General features: G+C 44.5%; 1 protein-coding gene across 1 annotated transcript in view; it reads right to left on the reverse strand.

The window, feature by feature from the left end:
- Positions 1–8925, reverse strand: part of LOC138488252 (uncharacterized) — a 2582589-nt gene extending 2573664 nt beyond the window's left edge. The window contains exon 1 of the mRNA XM_069615092.1: positions 8846–8925. The gene's annotated coding sequence lies outside the window, so the exon portion shown is untranslated. The remainder of the gene's footprint in view (positions 1–8845) is intronic.
- Positions 8926–17765: the final 8840 nt, after the last annotated feature.

The following is a 17765-nucleotide window of genomic DNA, read 5'->3' on the forward strand; positions in this document are numbered from 1 at the left end:
TTCTTTTCCACCGAAGATGAATGGCACTCATGTAAGTTAGCTTGTTTACGCGGATGATCTCATACTATTAGACATGACATCTATCGGCTTGCAGCGTAAATTGGATGCCCTAGAAGTATATGTGCGTCGAAATGGTCTGCAGATTAACAAAACAAAAATGCGAGACATTAACACTTCAAAATCTACGGACTGTGAAGAAAAACCAGAAGAAACAAGCTTGGTTTCTTGAAAAGACGAAGATAAACACTGTATGTGATACTAGATATTTGGGCATGAGAATAAACTCAAACATAGACGATGCACCATGGGCTGATTTAGCGAAATACAAATGTCGACAACTGGCGTGCCAAGCAGCGATTATCAACAGGCAGTACGGGAAATTCTCGTTAAAACCCACAATTGCCTTTTACCAACAAAAAGCAGTTCCAGCAATAATCTATGGAGCTGAAAATGCATTGGGTTGCTCCTACGAGCTTTGGAAAACGCTTGAAAATATTTTTTGGGTAAGAGTGCTACATTTGCCTTGTGGAACGTCAACTGCTTGCATCAGATATGAACTGGGGCTAACATCTATGCATGCCAGAGTGACCTGGAATATATTATGCCTTCTCAGGAAAAGCAATGCAATTACACCTTTCTTGCAGTATGAGATACTAAAACCCAAAAAGGAATCTGTTTGCACTACCTTAACGATGTGGCAGAAATACTGCATTGAGATCCTGGAACTGTATGATATCAAGCTATCTACGTTGTTAGAAAATCCTGACCTAGCTAAGAAAAAGTGTGGAGTTGGGATTGGCATCTAACTTGCGAACAAAGAAGCAACACTAGAATGATGGCCGAGGTTCCAGGAGAGGCAAGAGCACACAGGAACCTTCAAGCTTACTTGACCCAGTTTCCGGATCCCTCATCTAGATCCACATACTTGAGGTTCAGATTGAACCTAATGGACACTAAATAACGTCGAGGTCTACACAATCCGAAAATAGAGTTACTCTGTCGTTTCTGTAAATCCTGCAAAGAAACACTGAAACATCCAACTCTTTTTTGTCCTAATCTACGCACCCTGAGAACTCGCACTTTTGGCCCTGTATTTGCGAAACTGCAGCCACTGTGTGCTGTGGAATGGTGGCAACGGATGTTTGAGGGATCCGACCGAAGACTCATGTTTGCCTTAGTAACATTTCTTGAGGAACTAAAACAATGTCTGAAAGAAGGTGAAACTGACAAGAACATAGTACCCTTTGAATCCTGCACTTAAGGACTCATCGATACAGAATTCACTTCGGTCCCTTGAGCAACAATGCGATTTCATATGTTGCAAGAAGGACCAGCACAGGGAAAGGGTGTACACTAGGATGCGGAGGGGGGATAGCACTATGAACTGTTTGATTTGTTCTTTGCCTTAGTCTTTTTTAAAGGTTTGTATAAACCGTATAAAAATTAAAAAATAAATGAAGCGTGCTTGGTTAACTTCCTCCAATTGTGGCTTAAACTAGTTGCATCTGTTCGCAAATTGTGTTCTGGAGAGGCAATACGTTCTTAACTGCAGAGCTCTTGTACCTAAAATGCTGCAGTCATTGTGTGCGTGTCCTTTAAAAGACAAACATGTTTTAGTTTCTTAAATGTAAATATCAACCATAGAGAGCCCCACCTTGCAAACAGCAACATGTACAGGAAATAGGAGGGTATGCAGTGACAGAACCAATGACCAAAGTGATCTTTATTGGGGGAACAAAAAGTAAATATTACACCTTAGCAGGAAAGCCTTTGCTAATATGAGCCAGGTACTATCCTCCAGAAGGGTCAGAAGCCCCCCCCCACCCCCAATAAGCATCGCTAATGTGAAATAAATTATGCACTACAGCTGAACTAGTACAGCGCTCATAGCAGTGGAAAATTTCTGCAAAAAAGTAAACCAAGCCATGGGTAAACTTTGCAGAGGCATGGTTTCTCACACATGCACCACGGCTGGATACATGTAGATAACCTATTACGTAGAGGGTCAGGTGCACCTAGCTAAGGAAGGCATGGACTATTTGCGTGGAACATTGTGGGGGCATTGGAGCAGCAACAGCATTAAAGCCAGAGAGGGGCAGCCAGTAGGAGCATTTATCCTCGGTTTGAAAGCAATCAGCCTGATCCGTATAACAGTCATTGTGTGGAACTGGGAAGGAGTCGCACCGGCCACGAAAAGTGGGTGTCTGTATGCCGAACAGCTAGGGCGTCTTATGGCAGAGGCCTTCAAACTGGGGGGGCCCAAAGGATGCCAGTTGGTGCGGGGTTTGAAGGATTATGGTGACTTTTTAATAGAAAATATAAAGATTTGTGGCAGGGGCAGAAAATATTTTGCTCTGGGGTTGGGGGGGGGGGCTCCGCATAAAAAGGCTTGAAGACCACTGCCTTAATCTTTTAACTGCCATGGGTCCCCTCCCCCCAGTGCCAAGTCCTTTTTTGGTGATTTTGGTATTTTGCAATTCAAAGCCTTCTAACGTTTCCTGTTTCATCAACCCCTTAGGTGCCAAGGAATCCCGTCCGTGGCAACAGAGAGGTAATCCCAAGGACAAGATACCTCGACCTTGGAACTTAAGGGGGTTAAGGGAATAAAGTGACCTCCCACTTTCAAAGAGCAAAGCTATTCACAGCACTCCTTTCATACCCAGGTCAGAAAGCTCCCACTACCGCGCCAGTCCTGATACACAAGGCTGCTGAAAAATCCAGACAAGCAACAAAATAGCTCAAGCTCAACATCATCTAATGAGAATTAACTGGTCTCTTCATTAGATAAAAAGAAAAACCATAAACAGCATTCACCCCAGATCATCATAAACAATGATCAAAAAAGATATTTTCAAAATTAATGACAGGGATCACTATCCACAGCAAGCATTCAATAATGTTTAGAGGCAAACTATCTTCAATTAACTGCTGAGGTCAAGTGGTTGGAAAGAAACAAAGAAAACACATTGAAGCGGCAATGAAATCCCTCCTGGAACCTCCTAAACCTATATAGAGAATGTGACATAAGTATAACTAGAACATGCAGTAACCCAGAGTCCCTGAAACTTACATTTGTATATATTAAATAATGTAGCGATTTCCCCAAAGTGTTGAACAAACTAAACATAGATGGAGTAGAATAGAGCATGAGTCATGAGGGGAATTAGAACACGGTACTCTGCGCATAAAGGCTGGCACAACTAGCCCTACTGTGAACCGAAAAGGCAATGGAAAACGGGGGTGAACAAGCCATCTATGTGCCCTTTAAAATAAATGGCGTAAAAAGCTCTGCCTCGTGGGTATAGCATCTGTAACTTCCAGCAGTGAAAAAATAATATTCAAAAGCATTACAATATAAAATTAGTCTTTAAATGCCAGACAGTTCGCTTTTTATGGGGGGCAGCTTTACAGAACCTCTTTAGGGGTGCTTTGACCTTGAAATTCACAGAGTACCTGCCCTGTACACTTTTCACATTACACAAATCTCAACAATCTTCCCCAGCTTGAAACAGGAGCGGGGGTGGGCGCTGAGACTCTCCTTGAATGCAAATTCAGTTGCTGGACAATTAATGGATGCCACTTTATTTAGTTGGCTGGTGTTCAATGGCTTAAGTGAAAGCAATGATCAGGTTGCAAGCATTGTTAAGAGAAATAAATAGGCATGATATGATAGGATATGATAGTTTATTTATATAGCGCCTATACACAATGTGTTTCAAACCGCTTCAAGACAAGGGAGGGAACAAGGGAAAATACATTGACATTCTTACAGGCCATGAACAGTAAGGATGTGAAATTAACTATCGTACTCGGCCTGACGACATTTCAGATAGTGCAAGAGCTAAGACATAGATACGGAAGGGAGGGGAGAGTGGAAGGAAATGGAAACAGAAAGGCGACTACCGTACTAGGCCTGTCGACATTTCCGGTAGACCCAGAAAAAAACAAAAGGTGAGGGAGAGGGGTGCAGAAAGGGAGGGGCAGAAACAAAACAAGCGACATCGTACTAGGCCTGACAACGTTTCAGATAGTGCTGGAGGGAGGGGGGAACAGTAAGGGGAAGGGAGAGCAATAGACAAGGTTGCTATCATACTAGGTGCAGGTACAATTCTGATAGAGTAAGTGCGTAGGAGAAAGTAAGGAGAGGAGGGGAGGAGATAGGTAAAGGGTGAGGGGAGGAGAGAACAGAATGTAAGCAGTCAAAAAGAGTGGAGAAGCAAGAGTGGAGAGCGAATACAACTGCAGAAGTCAGTAGTAACACATAATGTTTCAAGCCAGGATACAAGATGAAGATGGGATGGGAACAGCATGCTTCAGGGCCACCATGAGTACAAGATGCAAAGGAAGTCCAGCATGAGAGTTGAGAAAGGGTAACGCACCATGAATCAATGAAGTCCATAAAAGTAAAATCCAGCATTGGCCACAAGACGGTGATGGTGAAACCATAAGGTATAATGACAGACTCCTGTGTGCGGGAAGGGGGGGGGGACAAGGGAACAAGACAGGGGACCAGAGAGGGTGGGGATGGCATGTGGGGACAGAGGGTGTAAACACATGTTGGTGTATGCTTACCTGCTGTCTTAGCAGGTGTTCAGGCCCTGGATCCTCCTGGTCCGAACAGGTCCAAACAGGAATTGCCCTTTTCTTTGACTGTCCTTCACTTTAGGCGCCCGGGGCGACAGACACCCTTGATCTAAGAATTAAGAGCAGGAAGGAAGAGGCAGGGCTAAGAAGGTGGGTGGTGGTTAGGCCAGATGGCCTAGATCCACTTACACCTGCTCCCCAGCTGCAAAGGAAAAGAGGCTGGAGGACACCTTAAGTAGGGAAAAGAGCGGCAAGCAGGAAGGCACCAGGTGGGTGGGGGCTTGCTAAGTGGTGAAAAAGAGCAGCAAGCAGGAAGGCACCAGGTGGGCGTGACTTGCTAATCGGTGAAAAGGAGCGGCAAGCAGAAAGGCACCGGGTGGGCGGGGCTTAGGCCAGGTGACCTAGATCCACTTACACATGCTCCCCAGCTGCCCTAGTGGGCATCTGTCCACTGTTAGTTAGAGGAGTCTTTTTCTCTCCCTTCTTCATGAGAGCTTGGATGGCCAATATCTGCAACCATTCTCTTTGCGCAGAATCACAACAGCAAATCTAAGCCCAAAGCACCCTGTGTCACCAGAAGGAGGAACGCAGGAATCAAAGAACTCATTCATCAGTCAGGGCGTTTCAACCATCCCCAGCCTGAGACTACACCTGGCGGTGTGTGCAGCACACCCTGTACAAAACAGCGGCTCAAACAGTCTGCCACACACTTCAAAACATAGCCATCCTTCATGCTAGCCAAACAAAACGTTGCCATTTGGCACCCTGTTTTAGAATTAAGCAATATTAAAGATGCTGCGAAAGTCACACACGCTTCCCACAAGCCACACATCAACAATCCCACACAAGGGAAATCTATGCCAGCGGGTGTCTGTGCACTGGCATGCATTCTGGGCAACTTATTGAAAATGACAAGCATTGTGCCCTCTATATACAAGAGACACATTCTCACAGGGGCTATGCGACACTGCAATGTTCTTAAGTAGAAGACAAGAGTCAAACCTTGAGTATCGCTGGGTCCGTGCAACTCTTTCCTTCACAGTAAAGCACCGGAATGATTTCGCTCCTACCCACTGAAGGTGCGGTCATGTGTACGAGTTGTATATTCACTGTACCGGACACACTGCAATGTCGCACACAAGCGCACAGCAAGCACGTGCACAATGGACCACTTTAAAGCAACCAGGGATTTTGCAAAGGTTTGTTTAGTACATTAAGCTTCTGCCGTTTAAGCCCACACGTGCACTGTCGCCTAGGGGCCAGGGAGGATGAGTGCTCATCCAAACTAGCAATCAATATATATGTTAACATATAGCGGTGCCAGCAAGATAGCAATTAGGTTTTTTGTCTTTTTTTTTTTTTTTTAAAAAACAATTCTTGATAACAAGATAGTTACTCTACAGGCAGTGGTCTTCAAACTCTTTTGACCCCCCTCCCCCCAAGCCCTCCGTAAGAAAAAGGTACCTGGCTTGGGCTCCTCTATCCACATGGACTCCAAAATGTTTATCTGGTGTAGAATGGTGCCAAACGAGATTCTTTAAAAATCATTGTTTGCAATAACTCAAATTAGGGGGCAAATATTTGTAAACGCAGCATTCAGAATTTTTTGCTACAAGGGACGCAACTAAACGTAGCGTTGGATATTTATTTCCTACAGTAACATAGGACATACTTAAGTACAAAAACTTGATTACTAGCAATGCTGTCACTTGCAAGTTGGACAGTGGCATATTGGATAGCAAGTGTGAAGGGTGGGCCTGCCTTTCAGCAGCCCGACATCACTATTGGGTTCAATTTTTGCAATAGCCAACCACAGGTTTTCTTCCAGCTTTGACTGATATTTAGTCTTTATGACTGCAAAAGTTGAAAATCCAATCTTGCAAAGGTACGAGGTGCTGAAAGGTAACAGTACATTGACTGCATTTGGATAAAGGAGGAAACTGCATTTTGCCAAAATCCACCCAAGGTCAATTTTTTGAATTGACTCTCCAGTAGGAGGTCACTTTGAAGTTCCATTAGTTCCTCCTGGAGGTGTACTGGGAGGTGGGCGGGCCCCTACCTCCGATAGGAAAGGCTGAACCACTCGGTCATTGATGCTACAATTGTCCGCTGGAAAGTACTTTTGAGAGTGGTTCTGAGATGGTTTCCCATTAGTTCAGCAACACATGAAAAGATCATGCTCCACCTCCCAAGAGCATCTACTACAAATGAAACTCGTCGGAATGCAGACATTAACCCTCCTCCTCCAAAGCTCCAACTTCTTCTTGAATGCTGCCATTTTTGCGTTCATAGCCAATGATGTGGTTTCTTTTCTGTGCCTTGCAGGGAGAGGTTTAAAAAATGTAGCTTTTCAAAGAGGTTGCCATAGTAAGCTAACAGTACAAGCCAATGTGAATCACAGAGGCGCTTCTTTCGTCTGGTCTAAACCCAGGAGAAAGCGTCTTACTATGTTCCAGAGTTCCTAAACACTATTTTAACCTTTCCCCCTGGAGAGCAACCTGACCTCCGTGTGAAACAAAGCATCATGTTCAGCTCTCATTTCTGCACATAATGTGGCAAACAGATGGGCTCTTCTGCGGTGCATCTTAATAAAATGCACAATCTTTACAAAAGAAGTCAGCACCTCTGAGAGTCCATTCCCCATATTGCGCACAGGCAAACCATCCCGGGGATCACGCAATGTGTGTCCCCCCAATATATGTGGAGCTAATATCAACACTTTTGCTTTTAACCCAGTTCTAGCACCAGACATTGAAGAAGCACCATCCAAGCAAATACCAACACACGCCTCCCACTTTAGGCAGTGGGAATTTAGGAAGTAGTTAACAATGTCAGTTACTATAGATGCAGTTGCTCTGCCCTGAAATTGGTTTACAAAATATTTCTCCAATATTTCAAGCGCGATATCAATTCTGTACTGATAGAAGAGGACAAGTCAGTGATGCAGTGGAAAATTGTGGTGTCAGACAAAGATACTTTTGCATTTCTCTGCTGCACCGTCACTAAGCATTACCTGGTTGACAGTGAATTGTTGGCAGAATTACTCTCAGCATCCGTAAGGGGCTTTTTTCCTCCCAGATAATGTGGTAAGAAGCTTCCAAAGCATTTGCAGGTGCTGAGGCCACGTTTTAATCGTGTCGTATGCTTGTGTATGCCTTGTAGCTGCAGTACAAACAAATCCCTGGTCTTTTTTGCTAAGGTTTTGTTTCCAAATGCGCCTTAAGTGTTGGCTTCAGCCTTGCTAATGTAGCGCGACAAACCACACACTGCAGCTTTATTTGTCAGCAACTGCGATCCATGTGAACCCAAAAAGACATATTTCTGTGTTTTTGCATTTCTCGTGTCCATTTCCACCTCTCCTTCCGCTTTTCGTTTGAGATTCCTACCATCTTTGGGCACTAGGAAACTATCCAGTTCTATGTGTTATTTCTGCATTTTAAAGCCCGAACACAAAAAACACGATTTTTTCCCGGCCGTTTTTGTATTGTTTTTAGAGTGCGGAATTTACATACTGCCCTCCTCCTTCCCCACCCGCTCATTAACTCGTCAATCGGGGGGGGACCCCCAAACCCCTAATTTCCCTCCCCCCAACACACGCAACTTACCCACATGCGCACACACAGTCCAAAACACACCTCTGCCTCCTGTGACGACTCTGCTGGGTCTCACAGCACCGGTCAGCCCCTGCGCACACTCATGTGTGACAGCGGTTTGACAAGTATGATCGTTCGATTTAGAAAGACCGCTCCAAGCAGTCACAGAGCGGTCTTTCTAAATCGACAACCCCTCCCCCTCACACACCCAATCGGTACAGCGAAAAAGATATTTTCACTTAGTACCAATGATCCATCTAAAAAAGGATGGATGACTGAAAACACTGCAATCCCCCCACGTTAATTTATGTCACGTTATTTTTTTAAAACCATTTAAAGTTTTCAAAAATTTAACATGCTTTAAAAGATTTAAATTGACAAACACCACATAAGATTTAAAACAAACCATATGAAAATGCTTGGGGGAAAAACAAACACAGCAGAAATGGGTCAGAAATGCTGCTTGGATTTAAAAAAAACACCAAGTCTCATAAGACTCCCTGTTCAGATCGTGAAGTTCTAGGTCGAATTTTTTGTTGAAGTGTGGTCCTGGACTAGGCCACAGGGCGGCAAAAACCACACCTGGATGCACATTGCACAGGGCTGATAAAAACCTTCAGCACTTCTACTAAACCAATATTACATAGGGAGAAGAAATCCTTACTTACCTGCGTGACTGGGTCAAGTGCTTCACTGGATTTTTCTTGTTGGGACACAGGTGATTAGGTCGACACACCGAAGCTTGGAGCGATGCTGCTGCAATCAAGACAGTTAGTCAAGGATACATCGGTCTACCTGAGACTTCAAAAATGAGCAGGGGTTAAAACCAGCTCTTGGGTGTTCGGCATCAGCTAGTAAGCAGGACGTAACGCTGGGAAACAAGGAGAGAGTACACAGTGCACTGTAAATGCAACTCACACATGAGACGTGAACATTCAGTACTGCCCCAAACTGGACATGAGAAAGGAACAGCCTCAAAAATAGGTTTTAAATCCCAGATTGTGGCTCCTACTATACCTTTAAAATTACCCTACCTTCATCCACAGCAAAATACAGCCGTTTAAAAAAAAATTTAAAAAAGAAGACATTCTTACCGTCAGAAAGTCCTAATACAGATGTCAGGATTTTTTATGGTGCCATTGCTGCTGGGGACTTTGCTGTCCAAGATTGGATGATTAAGCCAATGTGTGTTCCTGCAATTGAAAAAGTACAATAAATAAAATATTATAAAACGTACCAGATTGGCCGTACCAATATGTGCGCACTACACTCTTTCGGCACACATCCTCCCCCGCACATAAAAGGGACTTTGGGTGCAGGGTCCAACAGGGACATCTCCCAGGTTCCCTAGCTGGTAGAGAGAGCAGTCAAGAGCACATACCTGAAAACGTGACTCATACTCAGTCTCAGAGACAAAAAAAAATAATAGGGCGAGCGAGCGAAAGAGCTTCAGCTTGTTATAGCTTACCCTTAACAGTTGGGAAGTCTAGCCAGCTGGCATTAAAATCATTCAACTATATATCTTAAATAGAATACGACACAGTAGTTCTTAACTCACCGAGCCAACTTTCGGCAACCTCAAGTAATAGCCATGTAGCTTATATTGCAGTTAGGTGACAGCGCTGACGTAGCAGCAGACTGCCGCGGATGCCATGCCAGACACGAGGGCCCCTGGCTTCTCTGCAACATATGGTGCCACATGCAGGCGAAGGCCTGGCACCCACAGCAGGATGATATACATGAATTCCACTTTAAATCACTTCTATGGCAGCGGTGCAACCAATGTACTGTTGGTAATGCAGTGATTTTAGTATATCATGGGATGCATAGACTTGCTCTATAGTAGATAGCTTCCATGGTAGCTCAGCAGGTTGACAAGACCCCAAGGGGGAGTTTTTTTTTTTAATAAAATGGATGCAAATTGTGCATTTTAAAGAATATTTACTCAGCAACACTGGTCAAAACTATTATTTGCACAGTGAATTAACTCATAGCCAGTGCCAGGGAAGTGGAATTGATATATAGTTTGGAAAAGAAGCAGCATGAAAGAAATTGCGCCATTTTAAATTATTATTTAAGACATTTCCTTTGATCAGAGGTCAACTGCCAGCTCCGCCCCCCAAACCCTGCCTCTTTGGGCACCGCCCTTCAACTCCGCCCCCACCCGGCCCTTGTGTGACCCCCCCACCAAATGTTTTCACTTTCCACCACTTGACAAGGGTGAAGATGGCAGTACAACCCAACTTGCTGCTGGCAGCCGAATCTGCCCTGAAATTCTCTCGGCGTGTGCGGCACGGCCATAAACCACTTCTGTTTGGGGGTGGGTGGAGCCGAGGATGGGGATACCAGCCAAGAAGACACACAAAGATCCGCTGTTGGTGCAACTAAAATCAAAATAGGAAAAACAAACCCATCTGCTTTTTTTCTCCCCCGTTCCCCTCCCTTGCCGCACTCAGAAACACCTGTGTATGAGCGCAATATAAATAAAAATATCATTATCATCATTAAATATACCTGTCACTTCTCTGAGATGAATAATTATAAATGTGCAATAAAAAATAAATACCTGCCCGTGCACGGCGTGGAGCGCTTCTCCCTCCGTAATCCTCTTCCTAAGCACGTAGGCGTCCCACGTGAAAACGTCACGATGATGTAACATATACACATCATTAACCCGTAAAGGCATTTCAGAAAGTATCAGCAAACTTTTAAACAAACACTCAATGCTATCGGGTCTCGTAGGGACTTTAAATGTGTGATTGACAATGAAAGCAATACAAAGCCTCCATTTAGCCTTCTCTTCCACACATTGCAAAGGGGTAAATGAAAAATCCCCTCCTCAGGGAATGCCAAATCGCCCCCGTGCAGGAGAAATAAATAACTGACAGTTATGCTAGAAATTCGTACTCAAATGCGTCTGTCTGCATAAAACACATATCCCCATCTGCTGCACATACCAAATTGTCCAGCCCCCTCCTTCCCTCTCCCTCCCCCTCCAGCGGGGAGGATAACTGTTCGCTGTTACAGTGGAAGTCCCATTTGGAAAGGAGGAATGCACTGTGCCCCATCCCCACTCCATAAAACACAAGTCGCACATCTACATGAGAAAACAGTTGATACTAGTTCCCATCCGAGAAACGGACCATCGGTTGTTAGGGCCATTTCACAGATGGGAAATAGCTGCTTCAGTGTGAGTGGGCTAGTTCCCATTAGAAAAATGCCCGCTGCGAGGACAAGGGCGCTGCTGTTTGGGCTGAGGAAGCAGAGAGAAGCGGAACAAAGCGTTTAAACTGTGCAAAATTGTTTAATAACTGCGGAAATCGTACCACAGCAACATCCAACTACTGGCCTGTTGCCTTAAGGACTTAGGCTCCTGCCTCCGGGTCGCGTAAATCCGGCATCAGCAGCCCTTGCGGCGAAAAGCCTGCTGCGAGGACAAGGGAGCTGCTGTTTGGGCTGTTTGGCTGGACGTTTCCGTTCCGCAGACAGAATTCAAACCACACGGAGATTACACGCCGCAAACATCGGTAAAACTCGAGTACCCATAAAAAAAAAGGGCCCTTTTGGTGTGATTGAGCCTGTAAGCCTGACTATTGTTCTTTATTCGCCAAATAACGTGCTCAGACAACCAATAGACAGGCCAGTAAATACACCGATCTCGTTTGTCCCAACAGCCCATACCACAAGCAGCATTTGGAATCGGGAGACTGTTGGGGCACGTCCCCTTTTATCCCGCCCACTGCCACTATTATCGCAAACAAAGCTACTAAGCCATAAAGATAACAAAAGAGACAATGGAGTGTGTCGCTTTTAACTAGGAGCTTGCAGCAAAAAGCCCATCATGACAGGCAAGCATCAGGAACACCCCCTCCCGCCCAGACGCCAAGTGGAGTAGTAACGGCTATGGCAAGTCAAGGGGACACACCAGCGATAATTTACCTCATTGAGACAGTCGAATTGCCACACCCCGACGAAGCGGTGCAAACTACTTGTCAGGGCACTGAGAACAAAAAGCCAAATTACGAGGGAGCACTTTGTCCGTTTACGATCGAAGTAAAGATCGATAAGCGAACAGAACTACCCACCGCATTACAAGAGATATTCCATCAACCCCTAGAGGAAGAGAGTAACATCAGTATGGCCAATTCCTCATTGGACCCTACAGACAACAATCCCCTAAGTGAGCAACCATTAGCCCTACAAGAAGGCAATGTTAACCTTAAGGGGAAAAAATAAGTCTCCTCAACAAAGCCATTTGAAGAACCGAAACAAACAACCAAGACCTAGAACCATCAAAAAGGGGCAACTGTTCGTTGGAAGGAGATTTTGATACTCCTCTAAATTCCCCAGACTTAAGGTCAAACACACCAATAGAAAGTATGACCAAGGAAAGTGAATTGAACCAAACCCCTATTGAAAGACCATTGACTGAATTAAACGTCCCCTGTAAAAAGCCTAACAAACTATTACAGGGGAATTCTCCTGCTACAACTGGAAGAACAACAACTCCCAAATCAATCAGAATGGACTTTATTAGATACATGGACCTGGAGAAAAAAAAACATGGAAAACTCAAACATTATCGGCAGGAGATCAAGACAGAAGCAACCATTTCTTTGGGAAACAATCCCTCCTTAACTGGGATAGGGAAGTCAGCAATCCTACGCTTAAAAAGAAGCAGTTCAAAAATCCAATACTGAAGGGAAATCCCTGATGCGTTAATGCGGGAAAACTCAATTTTAACGAATTTGTAACAACTGTAGAAACAGCGACGCAAACAACGAATGGGAGAACAAAAAAACAATTAACTCAAACAAATCACTGGCAGGAGCCAAATCTGCCAGAGTCTTTACCAACAACAGGATCCCCCCACACACCTGGGAAGCCCCATCTCAAGCAAGGGGCAAGAGACGAAAACTCCAGAAGAGAATCATTAGGAGGTTTTGACAACCCTCCTTTACAAACAACGGAATTAACGAAGGAACAAGCAGATAAGGAGACAAAACGTCACAAAGAGTTATTAGAAGGACACCTCCAAAAAGCTTCAGAAGGAAAGAACCTAGAAGGGCTAAGAGATTTGATTAAGGCGCCTAAAACATCTTTTGAGGAAGTCCTGACCATCGATGCTGTCGCTCCCACGGTGAACGGCAGCGATCAAAAAGCCAAAGGAAGCGATCTGACGTCAACCTCGCCAGAGGCTCTTTTACCCCAAGAGCAACAGAACGAGAGGCCGCAATTAACAATACAAAAAATCCAAGTATTCAGCCGGACAATGTACCCCAAGAAGAAGGAAAACAAAATAGTAATATGGGGATACTTGCACAATCAGCAAATTCGGCCCTGCATCTTCCTGAAAAGGATACTGCCCCATCTAAGGCTGCAAATTCAAAACTAAAAGTTTGCGAAATCTTTTTTTAAAAAACAACAAGGTATGCTGGCGCCGGTGTGCGCCCTGGAGTGAGCAAAAACTAAAACTAGCTCCTTTGAGCAGAAATCGAGACCATCTAAATTATTACAATTAGCAACAACAAACATTTTTTTTAAAAATACATTTAAAACATATTTTAAAAAAAAAAATCAAGCCTATCAGAGGCCACGAAAATCGAACAATAGCAAAACTTGTTTTAAATGCTTAACTATGCCAAAAGATATTGCAGCAACTAAAGCGAGCCAAAGTAATAGTACGCTGAAAAAGGCTACAATGCCGGAGGAAATAAGACACAAGGACGAGGAGGAAGCAGCAACCGACAACTCGGAGTTGGATATAATGAACCCGTCAACGTATTCAATTTCAGATGAAGAAGATCTGACTTCTAGCGAGTCGGAAGAAGAAGAAACAAAACAAACAAATATGGAGCAACTAGAGTCTGAACATACTGACCACCCAGTACCAAAAACATCCCACGAAAGGCTGAAAATACATCACTAAATGCCCCATCAACTAGAAATGGCAAAAAAGAACAGCCACTTACAAGACTCTGGAACTGAAAACAAACTAGCGGGTAAAAATATCGACGGTAGACAAAAGAAAAAATCTAAAACAAATAAGGAAGTCGACCCAGGTCTAGCGACGATTATACCACCAGCAGAGGTGGGAGCCCGAAACCAAAATAAGTCCCCTTCAATATTGAAGATCAAAGAGTATAATGTAGAGGGGGGGTACCACAACTCTCAATGGGCTTATCAAGAATTTTTCATTTTTAGACTGCCGATGCGAAAGTCAAACCCTGAAAAGAAAGGCAGAGGACTCCTCCTGGAAAGACTAGAACACACAAACGACGGCCTAATTTTAAATCGGGCCAATGTGCTAAGATTGTTCCATCATATCCCAACGCTGAGATTAATTAGCTCAAGTGACATATCCCTAATCGAATTCCCTGACAAAATGTACATGGACAGAGTAGGGGTATTAACCTGCTCACATGTCATCCACCAACTACTATTAACAGAAGAAAGGACCCTATGGAGCATGGGATTCAAGATAACTGAAAAAAACAACAAAGAAGTGGAATTGGACGGAATAGAGCAGGGAATACTATCAAATAAAGCACAATTTCAAAAGGCCTATGACATGCATAAAAAAGCCATGAAACAATCGCAAGTGACTCAACTTCAGGGCGGAGAAAAGGCCAGATGGGAATGGCTAGCTAAGCTAGCGGCGGGAAAAATAAAACCCCAATAATGCTTAAAGGAATGTCGAAAGGAAACATGGACCCTCGTAACATGGAACACCAGGGGCTTCAACCACCTACTTACAAAAAATTAATTCGCAAAAAAATATGCCAGATGTGTTAGGTCTACAAGAAACGTGGTTGAGAGAAACCCCCTTGATTGAAGGCTATTTCGTAAGCATAAATCCAGCCAAGAAAGTGCAAAAAGGAAGACCAACGGCTGGCCTACTGATAGCAATAAAAGAGGAACTAAACTGGAACATGATCCATTCCTGTCATGATCTCTGCTTCCAAAAGGTCAGGGTTTTCCCAACTCCCTTGGAAGCAGATCCATAACCCAGGTTCCGAGTGCCAACCAGTCCCAATTGGGACCTTTTGGACCCAGTCCTGGCGCCAGTGGCACCAGGCTTATAAATATGCCCAGTCCCAGCGCTGGAAGCGCCGGGCTCATAATGCTTGGGTGGACTTACCTGCAGCAGACCATGCTGCTTACTTGCCTGCCAGTTGAGCCTCTGATCCTCTTCTGTTTGGAAGCCACTCCCTAGATTCAGAACACTGGAACTCTTCTGGAAAGCAGGAACTCTTTTTTTACCTAGGCGTGGCTGTGGAAGGAGACACCTAAGCACTACAGGAGGCTATTTAAACCACACCCGATGGATGAATCTTGCTTTGCGTTATTCTGCATCCTCTGCAGCAGAACGCTCATCGTGTCTTCTGCATCTGATCCTGGGCCTAAGGAAAAAGGCTTACCATCCTGAATCCAGTCTTCAGCAACACCTATAAAGACAAGAAAGAACAGGTTAGCATTACGGTCTTCAGTGACAGCTCTTCACTTACCTGGTCCATCGGCTGTCACCAACGCCTCGCGCTGCATTCCGGCATCTGAAAGACAAAGGCTTACCTACTCTTCGTGCGCTCCGGAGGTCTTCACACTGCATTCCGGCATCTGAAAGACAAAAGCTTACCAACTCTTCGCACGCTCCGGAGGCCTTCGGCGCTGCATCCCACATCTGAAAGACAAAACAAGGTGCGTTTAAAGACATTGGGGAACTTTAATACTCACGTGCCATTACTCCTTTCCACATCTAACCCAGTGGGTATTCCGGCACCCTGCAGCCGCTCCGAACTTGTACCTGCAAAATAAAAAGACAGTTAGAGCGCATCGTGAAGCAGGCAACAAGCGCTTATTTACGTGCTTCCAGGCGCTTCTATTCATCACACGGGCTCCATCTTCAACTCACTTCAGCCCGTCATCCGCCATCGTCGGAACCCTGCAAAACAAGAAACATCATTACTAAAGACTTTAAAGACATTAGAATTACTCGAAACTTACCGTTCGTGCAGTAAACGACGGACAGCAGTCCTCTGAAGTCAAGAGGCCTGCTCCCCTTATCCAGTGAAGAAACTGGTTACAGCACCCTGCCCCGAGGCAGATGGAGAGCACGGCGTTCACTTACCTAAGGTGAGAGCGTTAACCTTTGGGGTTCTACAGGAGAAGAGAAAGGGAAGAAGAGAGAGACATTCAATAACCCAGTTCCTTAATCCCATATTTTCTATCTGCAGACATCTTACCCTTCGAGTCAGACATACAGTGCACAGAGGTCCAGCCCAAAGAGCCAGCCGTGTGTTACACATCACCTTTGAAGATACGGTATACGCCCAGTCAAGACCGGCGCCTCTACGGGAATCAGGTGAGCGTTACAATTCCTTGAACCCGTCACCCTACATTCAAATCCTAGTCGCTGAAGTAACTAGGGACCAAGGAGACCAACATCCACATTATGCATTTCTTATTAACATGTACTGGATGCCGGGGGCAAAAGCAAACAAATCACTCCTGAAGGAAGTCGCTACCGCAATTCATGATTTAAAAGATAAATGGCACGACACCTGGATAATAACATTAGGCGACCTTAATTGTACCTGCTTTGGTGAAAATAACAACGTAATCCAAGACGAACCAACAATGGCCACGACAAAACAAAAAAGAGGAATAACTTGGAGGTGCACCCTTCTATCGCGGGATTGTATAATCCTAAATGGGATAACGCCGGGTGACATTCCGCAGAAACCAACATGGCGATGTTTGAAATTGGAAGCAACACTCGACTATGTTACAGTTTCGTCTAACCTCTCAATATTCATCCGAAAATTGGAGGTAGGAACTACACAGTCAATTGACCATAACCCGGTCAAATTAACATGTTCATATCGGTCAGTGAAAAGAGAGTCGGCAACATATCCATTTAACCTATCAATCAACACCGGCAGAAATAGACTCAGAATGAATTCATCAAAATTGCCGACCTTGTAACTGGTCGACGATGATAAATGAGCTTCAGTCTCAGGCAACCTTGCAGGTCATTGATTACGTTCCGCTTCTTAAAATCTTTAGCATTACAGGTAAGCCAGGAAGTTCCAAGCCAATAATGACACACCGACACGTATTCGACCGAGCTGTAGTTGAGAAGAAAAGAAATCTAAGGAGAGACCTAAAGCAATGGAAGCAATCCAATGAGATGAACAAAATTGCAGAAATACGGATAATAAAACAAAGCTATCGCAATTGGTTAGGAATGCACTAGAAATCAATGTTAAATCACGATTCGCAGGAAATTATATCCACGATCTTCAAGAGAAACACCGCAGAGACTTGGGCCCTGATAAACAGCAAGGAGACTCTGCAAGACGCTTTAACAGCTAACCCAGTTTCAGGGAAACAATGGCTTTTATACTACAAACAAAGGCAACCTCAATACGCACCTTTGCCTATTAAAGGGATACCAGCTAAAATGGACGAAAGCCTTCTTGATATTGACATCTTGACCATAGAAGAGCGCATCAGAAAACTGAAGAACTCAAGAGCACCTGGACCCGATGGCTTGACCAACGAAGCCCTAAAAAGGGACCCAGTGGA

This window comes from Ambystoma mexicanum, chromosome 9, assembly GCF_040938575.1.
Source record: "Ambystoma mexicanum isolate Mex_15411 chromosome 9, UKY_AmexF1_1, whole genome shotgun sequence".
NCBI lineage: Eukaryota > Metazoa > Chordata > Amphibia > Caudata > Ambystomatidae > Ambystoma > Ambystoma mexicanum.